This window comes from Stenella coeruleoalba (assembly GCF_951394435.1).
Source record: "Stenella coeruleoalba genome assembly, chromosome: 7".
In the NCBI taxonomy this organism is placed as follows: Eukaryota; Metazoa; Chordata; class Mammalia; order Artiodactyla; family Delphinidae; genus Stenella; species Stenella coeruleoalba.
The window spans coordinates 88,363,065-88,379,922 of NC_137153.1; the positions used below are offsets into that span (position 1 = coordinate 88,363,065).

Sequence of the window (16,858 nt, forward strand, 5' to 3'; positions counted from 1 at the left end):
ACTCATTCAGATGTTAACTGAGGGAGGTCTCTTACATGCTCAATGTGGATGAAGGGTGGGTTTAGCAAAGAGGCAGTGTGGGGCAGTGGGCAGAGCTGCACTGGAAGTGGGGAGACCTGTTTCTTAGCTAAGGCTCCATCCTAACTTGTAGGACTTCAGGCAAGTCACCACCCCTCTCTGGATCTCAGTTTCCCCATTTTTAAAGTGAGAGAATTGTACAAGAGCACTTTCAGTCCTGTTGCTCAGTGACTCCAGGCAAGATATATATGTATATATATAAAACAACTGGAAGGGGGCCCAATGGTGGTGGTAGCAATATTGCTGAGGGGAGAAGAGAGTGGAGTAATTAGCCAGGGTGTGAAATTAGAGCATGAGAGAGAGCAGGGGAAGGGAAGACCTTTGGGGGGAGCGCAGTGTCTCCCTACCTGTAAAGTCCCCGAGATGCCTCCTGGGATCATTCTAGTTCTGCAGTTTTGATGGTGAGGTTTGTTTTCACGGGCAGTCATATGTACACAGGAAATGACCTGATTTCCTTCTACTACCTGCTCCCAGGGTCTGGTGGACTCCTCACAGCACCAGGTAGACAAAGGGTCTGGACTTAAAGTCAGGAGGCCCAAATCTACCAACCTGCCTGGTCATTGCCTCTGTGGTCTGCAGGGAGGACCTGGGAGCTATGGAGGTGAGAATGAGTTGTCCTCATGGGAACCTATTTTTCCTGAGCTCTTTCCCTCGTTCTGGAGAACCACACCTTCTAGTGTTTTTTCCTCATCAAGTGGCAAAGAAGACAGCATACAGCTAATGTAGCATCCGTCCACCCTTGGACCTGGGCCTGGTGCTCCAGTCCCTTGCTACTCTCAGTGTGGTCTGTGGCCAGCAGCATCTGCATCTCCTGGGAGTTTGTTATAAATGCAGGGTCTCCTGATCCATGTGCACACAAGTGTGAGAAGCTCTACTGCAGAGGCTATAGTTCTGCCCTCCTCCCCTGGTCTTCCCCACAGGTAATGAGGACCACCCAGAGCCCAGGCCCTTTCTGGACCTCACTCCAGCACTCTCCATCCTGGGATTTCCTGCCCAAAGGGACCAAGCCTGCATCCAGGACTTGTACTTGTCTCTTCTGCAAGGCTGTTGTACCCGTAGCCCCAAGGGATGGTCAAAGAGTGACTGTGGGAGTAAGAAAGGGGTTATGGGGGTGTGGGGTGGATCTTGGGCATGAGGGCTTGAACAAGAACCTTACATGTGCACAAGATCCTTACAGCACAGGATGAAGTCAGGCAGAAGGGTGGAAAGAGGGGAGCAGGTGCTATGGGCTGCAAGACTCCCTCTTTTACTTGTCCTGGGTTCTTAAGTCGTCAAGGGTGGGCCTGTGTGACTTTATAATTGTTCTAGCAATGGATTGGGTACATATCTGTCTATGGCTGTCTATAAGTTGACTCTTAAGGTGGGGGTAGTTAAAAGGTTTCTTAGAGGAAGGGGCATTGGAGCTGGGCTTTGACAGATGAATAGGAGTTCAATTGGTTGAGATTGAAGAAGATAGAACTATGTAAGCAAAGATGTGGAGGTAGGGAAGTATGAGGCATTTGTAGGAAAAGATGAACTTTATGCTGGATTATTCTTACCGTGGGACCAAATCATGTAGGTGAGGAGTCTGGTGACAGGGAGTCCTTGAGGATTATGAGCAGGGAAACTACAAGGTGAAGGCAGCATTTTTGGAGGAGTTTTGGTTGGAAGCATGGAGAGTAAGTTGGAGCGGGGGCGGATACCAGCAGTGTGGAGACCAGGTTTTGACAGGAATTGAAGCAGAAACAGTGGGAACTGGGAGTAGAAGTGAACTCCGGGGACATCAGGTAGATGTCTGCCTGGACTTGGTGATCAGTTGGATGGAGGCAGAGTGTGAGTGAGAAAAGACATGTCCTGAGTCTTTAAGCTGCCATGACCAAGGTGCTCTCACAAAGATGGGAGAGATGTTGAGGCTGAGATGCCTGGAGCAGGGAGCACCCAGGTGGAGAGCTCCAGAAAAGCCTGTCTGGAGAGAGACTTGGAAGCATCAGCAGACAGATGGTCAAAGGTGGGAATGAGAACACGAAAGGAGAGAGGACAAGACTGTCCTTCAGTCTGCACTGAAGGGGAGGCCACTGAGAGGTGCTCGGAAAGGAGTGTCTGGGAGGTCATCGACAAAGCCCAACTATCCTTGTATTAGGGTGCCAAAGAGGCCGCTGGTGTGACCATGACTAGCCTCACCTCCATAGAAAGGATACTGAATTGGTCACAGGGACACCTGTGGTCTCCTGAGGAGGGGGTTTGGGAGAGGGTGACTTGGGACCGAATCATGTCGGTGAGGAGTATGGTGACACTTACCCAAGTGGACAGCATAGCATAAATCACAGTTTAGGGTGTGAAGATTTGTAGACCCCACACCTACTTTCTGATGATTTATTCACATCCAGGAAATATGCTGAGAGAATCAGGGGAATTGCTGGGTCATCAGCAGATCCTCAAAGCTTCTTGGACATTGCAGGTTGCTCTGTCTGTAGTGGAACATTAATGCAAGGGGAGAGGTCTCATTTGTAATTAATCAAGCAGTAGTGAGAGCAATTGCAGGGAGCTTGTATTGATTCCTGACACGTCAAACAAAATGGCGCCCAGCAGCCAGCGATAGCAGCCTTGGAGAGGCTGGCCAAATTGGATTAGCAGACCAAATGTCTGTTCTAATGCCTGAGAGATGGACGAGGCACTTATTAAATGGTCCACAGTCAGGGATGTTTCGAGTACTTAATCAACGCTTCATTTCCCTCCTCCAGGGAATAGGGAAGCCTTAGTGCCACCCATGGTGAAAAATTACCAATTCCGGCAGGATCTCTCCCTGCCATTTTCACTGTACAATATACATGAATTATAGCAAGAGCCCAGGGAAGACAGTGTAGGGATATTTGGCAGTGGAAACTGAATAGGTCTGGGGTGGGAGACCTGGGTGCGAGTTCCGCCTCTCCCACCTCCTCACTGTGAGGCTGTGGGTCCATCATTCCCCTCTCTGGGCCTTAGTGCTTCCTTCAAGGCCTCCTCACTTTGATGAGCTTAAAACAGTTCTCTGAGGGGGCTTACAGGAGGCAGCAGGCAAAGTGGCCTGCGTAGCCAAGTGCTTTTTCTGGGGTGAAGACTTGCTTCGTGGGGGAGAGAGGCAGGGTGCCCTTGGATTTTCTCTTTGTGACTTTAATTCAACCTTGGCCTACAGGGTAGAAAGCCCCTTCTATCCTCTATCACCTCCCCTTCCTCTTTTCTCAATTAAGAGACGTAAATTTCAGAGCCAGAGAGCACCAAAGAAGCCTTCAGGGGCCCCTCTGTTGGAGTCCTGGAGGCATCCCTCTCTAGTCTCTGGTCAGATCTCCCCCAGGGTGGCTTTTGAGGTGGGATTCCCCCCTCCCTTGCCCCTACTTCTTACCCAAGGATGACACCCTTGATTAAACCCCTTTTTCCCCTCGAAGGAGAAACAAAAGGTAGGGGGAGAGGGTCCCGTGTTAGACTTTGCATCAAGGCCCATTACTGCCAGCTACATGGTGACGTTGACCTCAGTCACCCCAGGCCCATCCTTGTGCAGTTTGGGAAACTGAGGCCCAGACAAGGGAAGGGCTTTGCCCAAGATCCAGGGTGAGTTTGCTGTGGAGCCAGGGCTGGTCCTCTCCAGTGCACTCTTCCCCCCTTGCCATAGCCCTGCCTACATAAGCCAGGGGTGGGGTTACCACTGGGCCTGGTCAGCAGGGGCCACAGTCACAGTGGAGCCCACCATGCTTACCTTGAATATCCCTCTCCCTGTCCTGAGGTCTGAGATCCCTTCTTGGTCACATGGATGTTCCCTTTGCAGGCTTCTGTGTACACCGGGATAGTACCCTTTGTTCCTTTCCTCCCAGGAGCGTTTTAATTAGAGCACTCCCCCCCCCCCCAGGGGGCTGTGTGGTGGGACCCACCAGGTTCTAGGTGGGTCTACTTTACTTCAAGGAAGCTTAGTAAGCCTTCCCATAATAATCCTTATTAAGAGCCAAATATAAACATTAAAAAAAGCAAGATCCTGGGGAAAAAACCAACAAACACATCCCACAATCTTCTAGATAAAATTTGTGCTCCATCACTCTAATCCTTCTATTATCCACCAGTGCTGAACCTAATCCCACTGTCATCACCACACTTCAGTAGAATGCTTCTTTCAAGCTGGCCAGAACATTTTTTTCAGGGTCAAACATCTTTACCTTTGATATTCCTGCTAGCAGGGGGCCTTGTTCTTTCTCTCCACTGATGGGATGCCAGGTGCAGCTTCCACCATCAAGCCTCTCTGGCTCCAAAAGAATAACAGACAAAACAGTTGGAGAAGGGAGTGAGATAGCATCCCCTTGGGCTCCAGCCGCCCCTCCTTCTGCATTTAAAGGATCAAAGGGAGGGATGAATTATTGCCTCAGCAGGTTGGGGTGGCCCTGCTCCCTGTCCTTCCCGGTAGGAGCCGATTTCTTCACTGATTTATTTACCCCCTTGGCCCTTTCTTCATCTTTCTGATTAATAGTTTATTTGGGGGTTCTGGGAAATTTACATGCAATTGCTACCATAGCAGCCAGCTCTCTTGCACAGGATCCCATAGCAAATGCATTTTGGGCCTTCTGGAGGAGCTGGGTTTATAAGGATCTCAGCATATACTGGGGCAGAATGGGCACGATGACGTTCTACTGATATGAGTAAGAATTATGAGCAAGGATATGAAACGGTCTTGCCACACTGTAAAGGATGGTTTTAATGCCTTCCCTCTCCCCTTTTCTTGTCTCTCTTTCACTGGACAACCCTCCCCCTCAACGTTCTCTCTTAGGTCCCCAGAAAGTTAGTGCCCCATGGGACAAAGGCAGGACCAGTGCGTGGAGGACTTGGGGAGGCTCATTTTCTTTTAGCAAAAGGAAGAATTTGTAGCAGGCTGAACCATCTGAAGGTCCAATTGGCAGCCTTGGGAGGTAGTGTTCTCCCCATCATTGAAGGTGTGTGGACAAGGGCCTGTTAAAGGGCTCTAGGGAGGATTGCACAGGGTGAGGGGTGGCATGTGTGGAATCTCTGGGTCCCTTCAGTGCTAGGATGGGGGAGTTGAACTGAGCACATTCCCCCAAGCTAAGCAGAATGTCAGATTTGAGCATTTTAGCTCCCTGGGCACCTGGGATGTCCTTTGTGTTCTCATAAACTCAATGCCCAGCACCCTGCCTGGCCCATAGGTGAATGAATGAATTCCTTAGGGTTTTATTAAGTGTGTGGGCAGAATCTACTAACTGTTTATATGTTCTTTGATTATGATAATACAAATCTACATTTTAAAGCATGACCAAATAACAACTTGAAGCAAAAGAAAAATGACGTTGCTTGTAAAATTCCATCGCATATGCTAGAGTCATTCCCTGAATTACAGTTGAGGCATGGAAGTGTTTGTCCTCTGCAACCATATGGAAATGGGGAGGCCATGTGGTATAGGGGAAAGCTCTGCCCAAAGGGACAGGAAAGCCCACCTTGGACAAGTCCCTTACCCTCCTTGTGCCTCTGTTTTCTCCTCTGTGAACTGGGAGCAATGGAAACCATCAGGAATGACCAGCTGGTTTTCATTTATGGCTGACTCTGACTGATGGGTAGAGGCTGCCCACAGTGCTGTGTACAGGAGGATTCAGTTGTTTCTGGGCTCAGCCAAAGAGTGTGTGGTAATAGATTAGCAATGTCTGCCCTGGACACCAGATGGCAGGAGGTTGGCCCGTGTGTCATATATTTTCCATCCCTGGACTAGGTGATCCCAGAGGGCCCTGATGGCTCCAGATGCCAAGACTTAATGCTGCTAGGTCACTTCAGTCATTCCTCTACCTTCAAGCCAACCTTCTTGGCCCTTCTCTACTCTTTTTTTTTAATAAATTTATTTATTTATTTATTTTTGGCTGCGTTGGGTCTTCCTTGCTGCGCGTGGGCTTTCTCCAGTTGCGGCGAGTGGGGGCTACTCGTTGTTGCAGTGCTTGGGCTTCTCACTGCGGTGGCTTCTCTTGTTGCAGAGTACGGGCTCTAGGCGTGTGGGCGTCAGTAGTTGTGGCTCGCGGGCTCAGTAGTTGTGGCTCGCAGGCTCTAGAGTGCAGGCTCAGTAGTTGTGACACACGGGCTTAGTTGCTCTGTGGCATGTGGGATCTTCCAGGACCAGGGCTTGAACCCGTGTCCCCTGCATTGGCAGGTGGATTCTTAACCACTGCGCCACCAGGGAAGTCTAGCACTTCTCTACTCTTTTTTTTTTGTGTGTGTGGTACGTGGACCTCTCACTGTTGTGGCCTCTCCCTGTTGCGGAGCACAGGCTCCGGACGCGCAGGCTCAGCGGCCATGGTTCATGGGCCCAGCTGCTCTGCGGCATGTGGGATCCTCCCGGACCGGGGCACGAACCCGTGCCCCCTGCATCGGCAGGCGGACTCTCAACCACTGCGCCACTAGGCAAGCCCCCTTCTCTACTCTTAAGTCTGTAAAATTATGAAAAAACTGTGAGGCTGCTGCTTCAAAACTTGGTTACATTTTTTGTTCTAAATAGAATAGTCTGTGTGAAAGACCTCAGAGCTGGTTTGTAAATTATGCAGATTAGTGGAGAAATGCAGGGTTTAGATTCCAGGGAACACTCGGCTTGCAGCAGTTTGCAGGAGAGCCACCTACAGAGGGGGGACAGTTGAAGTCTTTGGGAAGGAGGACAGTGGATGGGCTACTGCAAAGAGCAGATGGAGTCAGGTCTGTAGGGATTTATTCTGGGTGCACAGCTGCATTCTAAGACTGAGATTCCTCCTTGGCAGCAAGAGGCCATACCCACAAGGGATTGAGACTTGGCTGCCTTCTTGGGTAAAATACCCTCCACTATTTTTCCCCAATATCCTCTCTGGCCTCAACTGCCTCCACCCTCCCCCCACCCATCCTGGGCTCTAGTTACACTGGCATCTGCACCATTCCTACTTGTACATGTCTTTTCTTAATTCCATACCTTTTCCAGCACTGTTCCAGCCACGTGGCATGCTCTCTGCCACCCAGCAGGCTCCTATTCATGCTTCAAGATCCAGCCTCAAAGTTATCTCTAAGATGACTTCTCAACCCTCTGGACCATGCAGAGTCCTGCATCCCCATTCCCTTCTCTGTGTTTAGACTGGCAATGTTGTCTGGCTTCTTGGTAAATCCCTACTTTGCTTGGTTCTGGGTAAGCCTGGACATAATGGAGTGAAACATCTTAGAATGCAGTCATTTTGTGATAGAAAATAAAGATGACTTAATTCTCTGATGAGAGGAGGAAATTCAGTTTCTGTACGAGCCCTCCCTGGAAGCTCACCCCTCAGCCAAGGGCTGTTTGAGGGTGTAGAATGGACTCCTTTGGCCATGCACAGGCCTCTCCTGAGGGCTGGGCTGGGCTGGGGTTGGCAGGGTGTGCCCTGTGGCTGGGCTTGACCTCATTGAAAGGCCTCATATTTCATCTTTTGTTGTTATTTCCAAGGGAGGTTACATGGGTTATAGGTCCCATCATAGAGGTACCCTGACCTGATAAAAGCAGAAAATGCTCAGCCCACAAAGTAACGTTTGCATCTCATTACCAAATCATACCACGTGCGGTTTACTATAAATTAATATGCTTTTAAAATAAATGCGTGATTATCTTGTGATTAGCAATTATAGTGCATTGCTTTTTTCTTTGATATTAAAAGTGATTACTTAATAAATGTAAAGATTTAAAATATGTCACCATTTGTGTAATTGTTTCTTCATATCTTCATTTACTAGTATACAAAGCATCTCAGAAATTGGAAGTGGCCCAGGCCTCTCTTAGCCTCTGAGAAGCCCCACTTGCCTCAGGTTGAGAAAACAATAGCTGTGGACCTTGGGCAAGTTGCATAAACTGTCTTCCCAGCCTCAGTTTCTTCATCTGCCCCACTTGCAAAATGATGAAAATAACTCTGCCTTGCAGAGTTTCGATGATGTAACCCCGCATGGAATATGTAAAGTACCCAGCAAAGTTTCAGATGCACAAAGTTCCCAGTAGACAATAGGTGCCCGGTTATTTGTAGCGGTGATTATCGTGTTTTTACTGTTTATTTACTGTTTATATCGTGTTTTACAGCTTATTTCTAGCTGTTTTGATGAAGAATATTCCTGTATCTGTTATCTGTTACTGTGTAACAAATCACTTTAAAATTTAGTGGCTTATTATAAAGCAGAAACTAACACACCATTGTAAAGCAATTATACTCCAATAAAGATGTTAAAAAAAATTTTAGTGGCTTAAAATAACAACCATTGGGCTTCCCTGGTGGCGCAGTGGTTGAGAGTCCACCTGCCGATGCAGGGGACACGGGTTCATGCCCCGGTCCAGGAAGATCCCACATGCCGCGGAGTGGCTAGTTCGTGAGCCATGGCGGCTGAGTCTGTGCGTCCGGAGCCTGTGCTCCGCAACAGGAGAGGCCACAACAGTGAGAGGCCCGCGTACCGCAAAAAAAAAAATAAAAATAAAAAAACAACCATTTATTAACCTCAAGGTTCTGTAGGTTGGCCGTTTAGGTTGGGCTCAGCCAGCAGGTTTTCTGGACTCAGCTGGCATTCCTCCTGCTTCTGTGGTCAGCTGTGGCTGGCTTCGCTGATTTTGGCTGAGCTCTTCACATGGTTGGGGGCCTCTGCTGGGACAGCTGAGTTGACATTAACTCGTCTCTAGCAGCCTCTCCTGGACTTGTTCACATGGCAGGGACAAAAATCCCAAGAGAGCGAGTGACAGGGTGCAAGGTGTCTTGAGGCTAAGGCTTGGAATTAGCACAGTGTCACCTCTGTCACAGTCTATTGGTCAAAACTAGACAGTCTCAAGGGGTGGGGAAACAGACTCCATGTCCTGATGGGAAGAGTTACAAAGTCACATCCACGAAGCATCATAGATACAGGAAGGGAAATAATGGGGGTCACTTTTGCAAACAATCTACCATAATTCTCTCTTTTTAAACAAAAACCAGAGCTTGAGTTTATTCCCCATGTGCCCCGGTGAGCAAGTGGTGATGAATTCTGTTCTTTTCCACTGTCTGATTCAAGCCTATTTTTAGATCTAGCCTAATAAAATGAATTTCACACCTGGGTTACTCACCCACTTTGTTCTTATCAGTGCCTGGGACAAACACATAGGCAGCCTGGATTTGTAGTTCCATTACCTCCAAGCACAATAATTGTTAATTACTCGCTTTATTTGGTTCTGTTGCATTTGCCAATAGTCAATTACCTATGTTAGGTTTTCTTGTGATCAGTGGGCCTTATCCAATATTTCAGCTCAGCTCTGTGTTTGTCTCAGAGATGTCTTTTCCAAGAGAGTTACAGAAAATCCTTGTTTACTAGTTTATTGAATATTAGCCTTTATCTGCTTATTTCAAAGGCTCCTTATTTACTGCTGCAAGCACCAGAGTGCTCAGGCTGAGTTCTTAGAATCAAACAAAAGACTAAAGATAAGCCTCCCCTTTGCCTGATCTGGCTAAATCCCGGGTACCCGGAATAGAGGAAAGAACGAATCGTGGGATCCTGGGGCATTCATTTAGTTCAGGCCTGAATCTCTGAAACTGCCTTATCCCTTCTAATCCACCCTCCGCATCTCGGCCATGAGACCTAATGCAGAGATCTGATCGCATAGCTTGTGCTAGAGTGCATTGATGGACCCCATGCCTCAGTGCTTCCTATGCTCATGCCCTTCCTCATATGACTTTGCAGGTGCATGCCTTTGAATCCAGACTAGGCCACATGATGTCCTTTGGTCAACAGAATGAGGTAGAAGTGATAATGTGCCAGTGCTGAGCCCAGGCCTCAAGATGCCTTGCATGTCTCCTTTTGCACTTTTATGCCTCTGCCATTGCCATGAGCAAGACATGCCAACGCAGGCCTGATGGCCCCAGGAGGAAGATAAGAGACTCATGAAGAACTGAACCAGTTCATCAAAGCCCAGCCAGGACCAGCCAGCCCCCAGCTGACCCCAGATGGGTAAGTCATGAACACTGTTGTTTTAAGCCACTGCGATTTGGGGTGGTTTATTGTGTGGCAAAAGCCGATTTATCATTCTTGTGATTAACCCCCAACACTGGTCCCTTGTAGCATAAAGTCCAGGTGAAACCTCGTAACATCTGGGCCCAGCTACTTCTCCTGCCTCCAGACCTCCCTTTTCACTTTATACTTTAGCAATGACCCCCAAATGGCTTGCAGTTCTTCAGATTCATCATGTTGGTTTACATTTCTATGCCTTTGCACCTGGTTTGCCCTTTGCCTGGAATGCCATTCTCCTCTCCTTTGTCTGCAAGGAAAACTCCTATTCAGCTGAAAAAACCCAGCTCAGGGATTGTCTTTTCTAACAGATCTCACTGTACTCTCCTCTGTGGTAAATCACCTTCACTTCTGCGACAGGTTTGGACTCATAAATATTTCTATTGTTACCATGTGACATTGCCATCTATTATAGACTGATTCACTTGAGGACGAGGGCAGCCTTAATTCATCAGTGTATCTCAGTACCTAAAGCAGTGTCTGTCTGATGGCTAAAGGAGGTGTTAGGATCCCTCCTAGCTGGGGGAATTGCCCACAATGGGAAGATGGTTATTTCTTGCTTCCTTCCCCCCCTCCCCCTCAAACTCACATGCTGGAATTTGCCTATGTGTGTCTCTTTGCACCGAGGTTCTGACTCCACTGTAGGGGGCGCTCAAGTACTTAATGAACAAATGAATCCTTGGTCCTGTGGGTCCCCCCACTGAGCTATGAGCTCCTCCAAGGCTGAATCTGGGTTTGCCCACCTCTGTGCCCATTGTGTTGGCACTGAGCCTATACACAGGCAGTTTCAGAAAATCCATTTATTCAAAATATTTATATTTCTGGAATATCCATCAAGTACCAGGCACTGTTCTGGGTGCCGCTGATAGGTGGTGACCAAGATAGACACAGGTTCCCGCCCTCCATGCATTCCAACTGGGAGACAAGAGAAAGAAGAGTAAACAACTTAGTTAAATAAAACGTCATTTCTGTCTGTTCCCATGGCGAGAGGAATTTTCTTTGCATTTGGAGGTTATCTGTGAGTAGTGTCCAACCTAAAAATGAGCCATTTGTGAAGAGTGCTTGGGACGCCGAGGGGCATCTCAAAGAGAGAGCAGTTAGCTGTTCTCCGGAAAAATGAGGTCTTAGATACAGCTAGAGGTCAGCGACGGCTGATGCTACTACAACAGCCAGGGATGGTGTTGAGGGGAAAACAATGTCGTTTTGAATCTGAGCCCTATTCCGAATGGCTCTAGGGCACATTCCAAATCTCAAGCTCTGATTTGCAATCCAGCTGTTTTTCACTTGGATAACTTTATATATTGTGCTCCAGGGTGAGCAGTAACGGTGATGTATTTACTTAATGATGTGAGGGAGGCCAACCAGTAAATAAAATAATTACAAAGTGTGACAAGCACTTTATAAAGGAGCCTGAGATGAAGTTATGAGGGAGGCGAGGGTCAGATTATGTGGGGCCTTGAGACTGTGGTGAGGGCTTTGGATGTTAATGCAAGTGCATCGGAGACCAGGGGAGAGAGGATCTGATTCATGTTTAAAGAAATCACTTCTGCTGCCATGTGGAGTAAATTTTTATTTGATTGAATCAAATATTTCTGGAGAGCATCCCAACAAATTGGCTTCTAGTTCTTGAAGCTATCACCTCCCCTTGCTGAATTTCACTAGCTCCTCATAGAACTTGGGAGCCTAATTTTCCAAGGAGACAAACATTCAATTTTGGGTTTAGATTTGCATTAGAAAGAGACCTTAATTGCTCTGATCTCTAACACCTTTGAGAAGCTGATTTGAGCTTTTCAGAGGCAAAGAGTGTTAATTGGCTGAGGGGCCCAGCTGAGCGGAAACCCTCTACTGCCAAGTGGGTAGGGGGATGAGGCTGGGAGAGGGGGAGGGGGGTTAGAGAGAGGAGGGGCCGACCCCTCGGGGAATGAAGGGAACCAACACACAGCAGTTTTCTCCTTGTCCTTCAAGATCCAACTCACTCCCACTTACTCCAGGAAGCTCCCCCCGCCCCACTCCCCCCACCCCAGGACTCCCCCCACTTACCCTCAACTGCTTCCTGGGTAGCCAGTGCCTCCCTGGGATCCTAGTTTCTAACCACAGCACTTCCCCTTGTATTGGATGGTCTGTAACAGAGCGACCCTTCCACTTGAAGGACAAAGACCCATCTCATGCAGCTCTGCCTCCTTGCACAGCCCGTAGTGGGTGCTCAGGAAATGTGAAATGAATGAACACTAGAACAAACAATAATAATTATGCTAATAATAACGTAAGAATAGAAGCCATCACTTATGTAGGGCTTCCTGTTTAAATGCTGTTTAGTCTCAGACTTAGAAAACATTTAATCCTGTTCTCCAGTTTTTGCCAGAGCACATGTCCTGCATGAATCACTATTGATACTTACAGATTTGTGGGATCGTTTAATATTTACCACCTCATGAGGACAAGATACCTGTCTGTTTTATTCACCACTTGATCCACAGTGCATAGCCCAGTGCTTGCCATGTAAAGGCTTAATAAATATTGTTGAATGAGTGAGTGCTTGCATACCTCAAGTGACGGGGAGCTCACTATCTTTTGATAGTCTTGCCCATCTTTGACACCTTTTCCTGTTAGTTGTTCCTTTTACTGAAGCTACATCTGTTTTCCTGGAGCATCCATCTATCTAGTCCTGACTCATGGACTTTCCCAAAGACAGCTTCCCCCTCCTCCCCGAGGCTGAAAGGCTATGACCTATAAATGTCTCTCCTTAACTCCCTCTGTTCTTCCCTGGGTATAGCACAGCCAGTTCCTTCCTCAAAATGACCCAGCATCCAGTCACTGCCTTGTCCTGGTTACCCACTCTGGACACAGTCCAGATTGTCCTGCTCCCTCTCAGAGTAAAGACGATATATGTAAAGATGGGACCTTCACTTCCCAAATTCTGAGAATTACATTTCTATTAATGCAACCCTGTCAATGTGTTTACCTCTACCCTATTTAAATCAAGAGATAAGGCATCCAATATGGAAGGTGGGTTGACCAAATGAGGTCTTTTCTATTCTTTTATATAGGAATAGAAACTATTGATGGTAGGCACATAGGTACTCACTGAAAAACTTTTTCAACTTTTTGGTATGTTTGACATTTTTCATAATATGTTGGAAAGAGAAAAAAGTTCAATAGAGTAATTAAAATGGAATACTAAAAATATTTTGATTAACTCCAAAGAACACAAAAGGAGAAACAGAGAAAAAGAAAACAGGACAAATAGAAAGCAAATAATAAAGTGGCTATCCTAAAGGCAGCCATATCAAAAATAATATTACATGTAGAACTAAATATTTCAATTAAAGGCACACGTTTTTAGACTGGTTAAAAGAACAAGAGCTAGTTAACTGCTGTTTACAGGTGTCAGCTTTCTGTGGACACTGCTGTCTACAAGTGAAAGAAAGCTTGAAAGTAAAAGGATGGAAAGAGATGTACTATGCAAAAGCACTAATTATAAGAAAGCTGGAGTAGCTATATTAATTTCAGGTAATATAAACGTCAAGGCAAGAGGTATTATCAGAGATAAAGAAGTAGGGCTTCCCTGGTGGCGCAGTGGTTGAGAGTCCGCCGCCGATGCAGGGGACATGGGTTCGTGCCCTGGTCCGGGAAGATCCCACATGCAGTGGAGCGGCTGGGTCCGTGAGCCATGGCCGCTGAGCCTGCACGTCTGGAGCCTGTGCTCCGCAACGGGAGCGGCCACAGCAGTGAGAGGCCTGCATACAGCAAAAAAAAAAAAAAAAAAAAAAAGAAGTAAACTTTATAATGAAAAGTGGGTCAGTTCATCAGGAAGACAAAACAATTACAATTGTGAATATGTGCAAAAACAGTGTTTCAAAATATACAAAGCAAAAATTGATGGAGAAAAATATAAAACTACAGCCATAGTTTTTATTCTCCTGGTAATTGATAGAATTATTAGAACAACAATAGTGAAGATATGAAAGATCTCAACAACACTATCAAGCACTTTGATATCCAACAATTGTAGAATACTTATTTTTTTCAAGTGCCCATGGAACATTCATCAGGATAGACCGTATGCTGGGCCAGAAAATAAAACAAGCATTGATAAATTTTAAAAAATCAAAAACTTACAGAGTATGTTCTCAGACTACAAACAGTGATGAATATAAAGGTACAGATTAAGAACTCAGTGAGCTCCAAGAACAAGAAACATGAAGAAAATGATGTCAAAGCATATCATGATATAATTGCTCAAAAGCATTGATAGAGAGAAAATTTAAAAAACAATGAGAGAAAAAAGACATGTACAGAGGAAAAAAGATAAGAATTATACGAGATTTCTTATCAGAAACAGTATAAGTAACACCTTTGACATACTGTATGATTAAAAAAAAAGTCTTTCAACCTAGAATTTTATATTCAGCAAAAATATCATTTAAAACCAATGGCAAAATAAAGACTTTTTCAGACCTATAAAAGCTGAGGGAATTCATCATTAGCTCACCCACACTAAAAGAGATGCTAAAAGAAGTTGATTAGGGGCTTCCCTGGTGGCGCAGTGGTTGAGAATCTGCCTGCTAATGCAGGGGACACGGGTTTGAGCCCTGGTCTGGGAGGATCCCACATGCTGCGGAGCAACTAGGCCCGTGAGCCACAACTACTGAGCCTGCGCGCCTGGAGCCTGTGCTCCGCAACAAGAGAGGCCGCGATAGTGAGAGGCCTGCGCACGGCGATGAAGAGTGGCCCCCGCTTGCCACAACTAGAGAAAGCCCTCACACAGAAACGAAGACCCAACACAGCAAAAATAAATAAATAAATTACTAAAACTCCTACCCCCGACATCTTAAAAAAAGAAGTTGATTAGACAGAAGGAAAATGACACCAGATGGAATTTTGAATTCACAGAAAGTAATGAAAAGCATTCAAAATGGTAACTATATGATAAGTATATGCAATATATTTGTATTATTTAAAATTCTTTTAATGATATTTTACTGTTAATATTAAAATAACTGCAATGTAATGTGGGATTTATAATATATGTAAATGTAAAATGCATAACAACAATAGCACAAATGTTGCCTGTAAGAAAAACATTTTAACTATAAATACACAAATCGGTTAAAAATGGATTGATGGGAAAAATACCATGCTAACACTAGTCAAAAGAAAGCTGGAGAGGCTATATTAATATCGAAGTACATTTCGGAGCAAAAAATATTACCAGAGATAGAGAAGGTCATTTTATGATTATAAGAGGAAGTCGATCAAGATAACATAATCCTAAATGTTATGTGGCTAATCATAAAGCTTGAAAATTCATAAAGCAAAACTAATACAACTAAAAGGAGAAATAGAAAAGTCAACAGTTGTTGGGGATTTAAATAACCAAAAATTGATAGAATGAGTAGACAGAAAATCAGTGAGAATATAGACAACTTGAACAACACTATTAAGTAACTTAATCCAAATGACATTTATTGAATACTCCTAACAACAGCAAAATTTACATTCTTACCAAGAGCATATGGCACATTTACTGAGATAGACTCTATTCAGGACAAATCTCAACAAATTTAAAACAAATCACTTCATATAAATTATTTTCTCAAGTCACACTGGAATTAAATTATAAATCAATGACAGAAAGATCTCAAATGTTCGGGAACTAAGTAACACACTTAACTCCTAAGTAACCCATGGATCAAAGAAAAAATGAATTTAGAAGATATTTAGAACAGAATGAAATAAAAATACAATACCAGAATTTGTGGGATGTTGCTAAAGCAGCACTTATGGGGAGATTTCTAGCACTAAATGGCTATATTAGAAAAAGAAAAGTTTGAAATCATTGACCTTGATTACCACCTTAAGCATAGAAAGAGGAGAGCAAATGAAACCCAAAACAACTGAAGAAAGGAATAATAAAGATCAAAGTGAAAATAAATGAAACAGTATAGAAAAACAGTAGAAAGAATCAATGAAACTAAAAGCTTGTTCTTTGGGAAGATCAGTAAGAATGATAAACGTCTAGTTAGACTGACCAGGGAAAATAGAGCAAAGATACATATTTCTAACATCAGGAATAGTAGTGGTATCACTATAGAGTCTCCAGATAATAAGGGAACATTACGAACAACTTTATGCCAATACATCCAGCTACTTAGATGAACTGGACAAATTCCCTGTAGGACACAAATTACCAAAGCTTACTCAAGGAGAAATAGTTAACCTGAAAAACTCTTTATCTATTAAAGAAATTGAATTTACAGGTTATAAAAACTTTCTCACGCTGATAAATTCCACAAAACATTTAAGAAAGACATAATACCAATTTAACACAAGTTCTTTCAAAAAGTTTTAAGAAGTGGGGGAAAGGGGGAGGAAATATTTCCCAATTCATTCTATGAGGCCAGCTTCACCCTGATACCAAAAGCAGACAAAGGCATTATAAAAAAAGAGAACTATAGTCTAATAATCCCTTACGAACACAAATTGAATCAAACAATAGACTAAAAGGATATTTGCGTCAGGACCAAGCAGGGTTTTCCCCAGAAATGCAAGGTTAGTATAACATTAAAAAATCAATCAGTGTGATTGATTCACCATATTAACAGACTAAAAAAGAAAAAAAAATCATGATCTCATAAATACAGAAAATGCATTTGACAAAATCCAACATCCATTCCTGATAAAAACTGTCAGCAAACTAGTGATGAAAGGGACTTGCTCACCATGATTAAGAACATCTGTAAAATCTCAATAGCTAACATCATACTTAATCATTAAAGACTGAATACCTTTC

The 16,858-nt window shown here is 44.8% G+C and overlaps 1 long non-coding RNA gene across 1 annotated transcript in view; it reads left to right on the forward strand.

Annotated features, from left to right (window-relative positions):
* Window positions 1-11,104, forward strand: part of LOC307189519 — a 90,018-nt gene extending 78,914 nt beyond the window's left edge. Inside the window, exon 3 of the long non-coding RNA XR_013829202.1 lies at window positions 9,742-11,104. This is a non-coding gene — a long non-coding RNA (uncharacterized lncRNA). The remainder of the gene's footprint in view (window positions 1-9,741) is intronic.
* The last annotated feature ends 5,754 nt before the right edge of the window (window positions 11,105-16,858 follow it).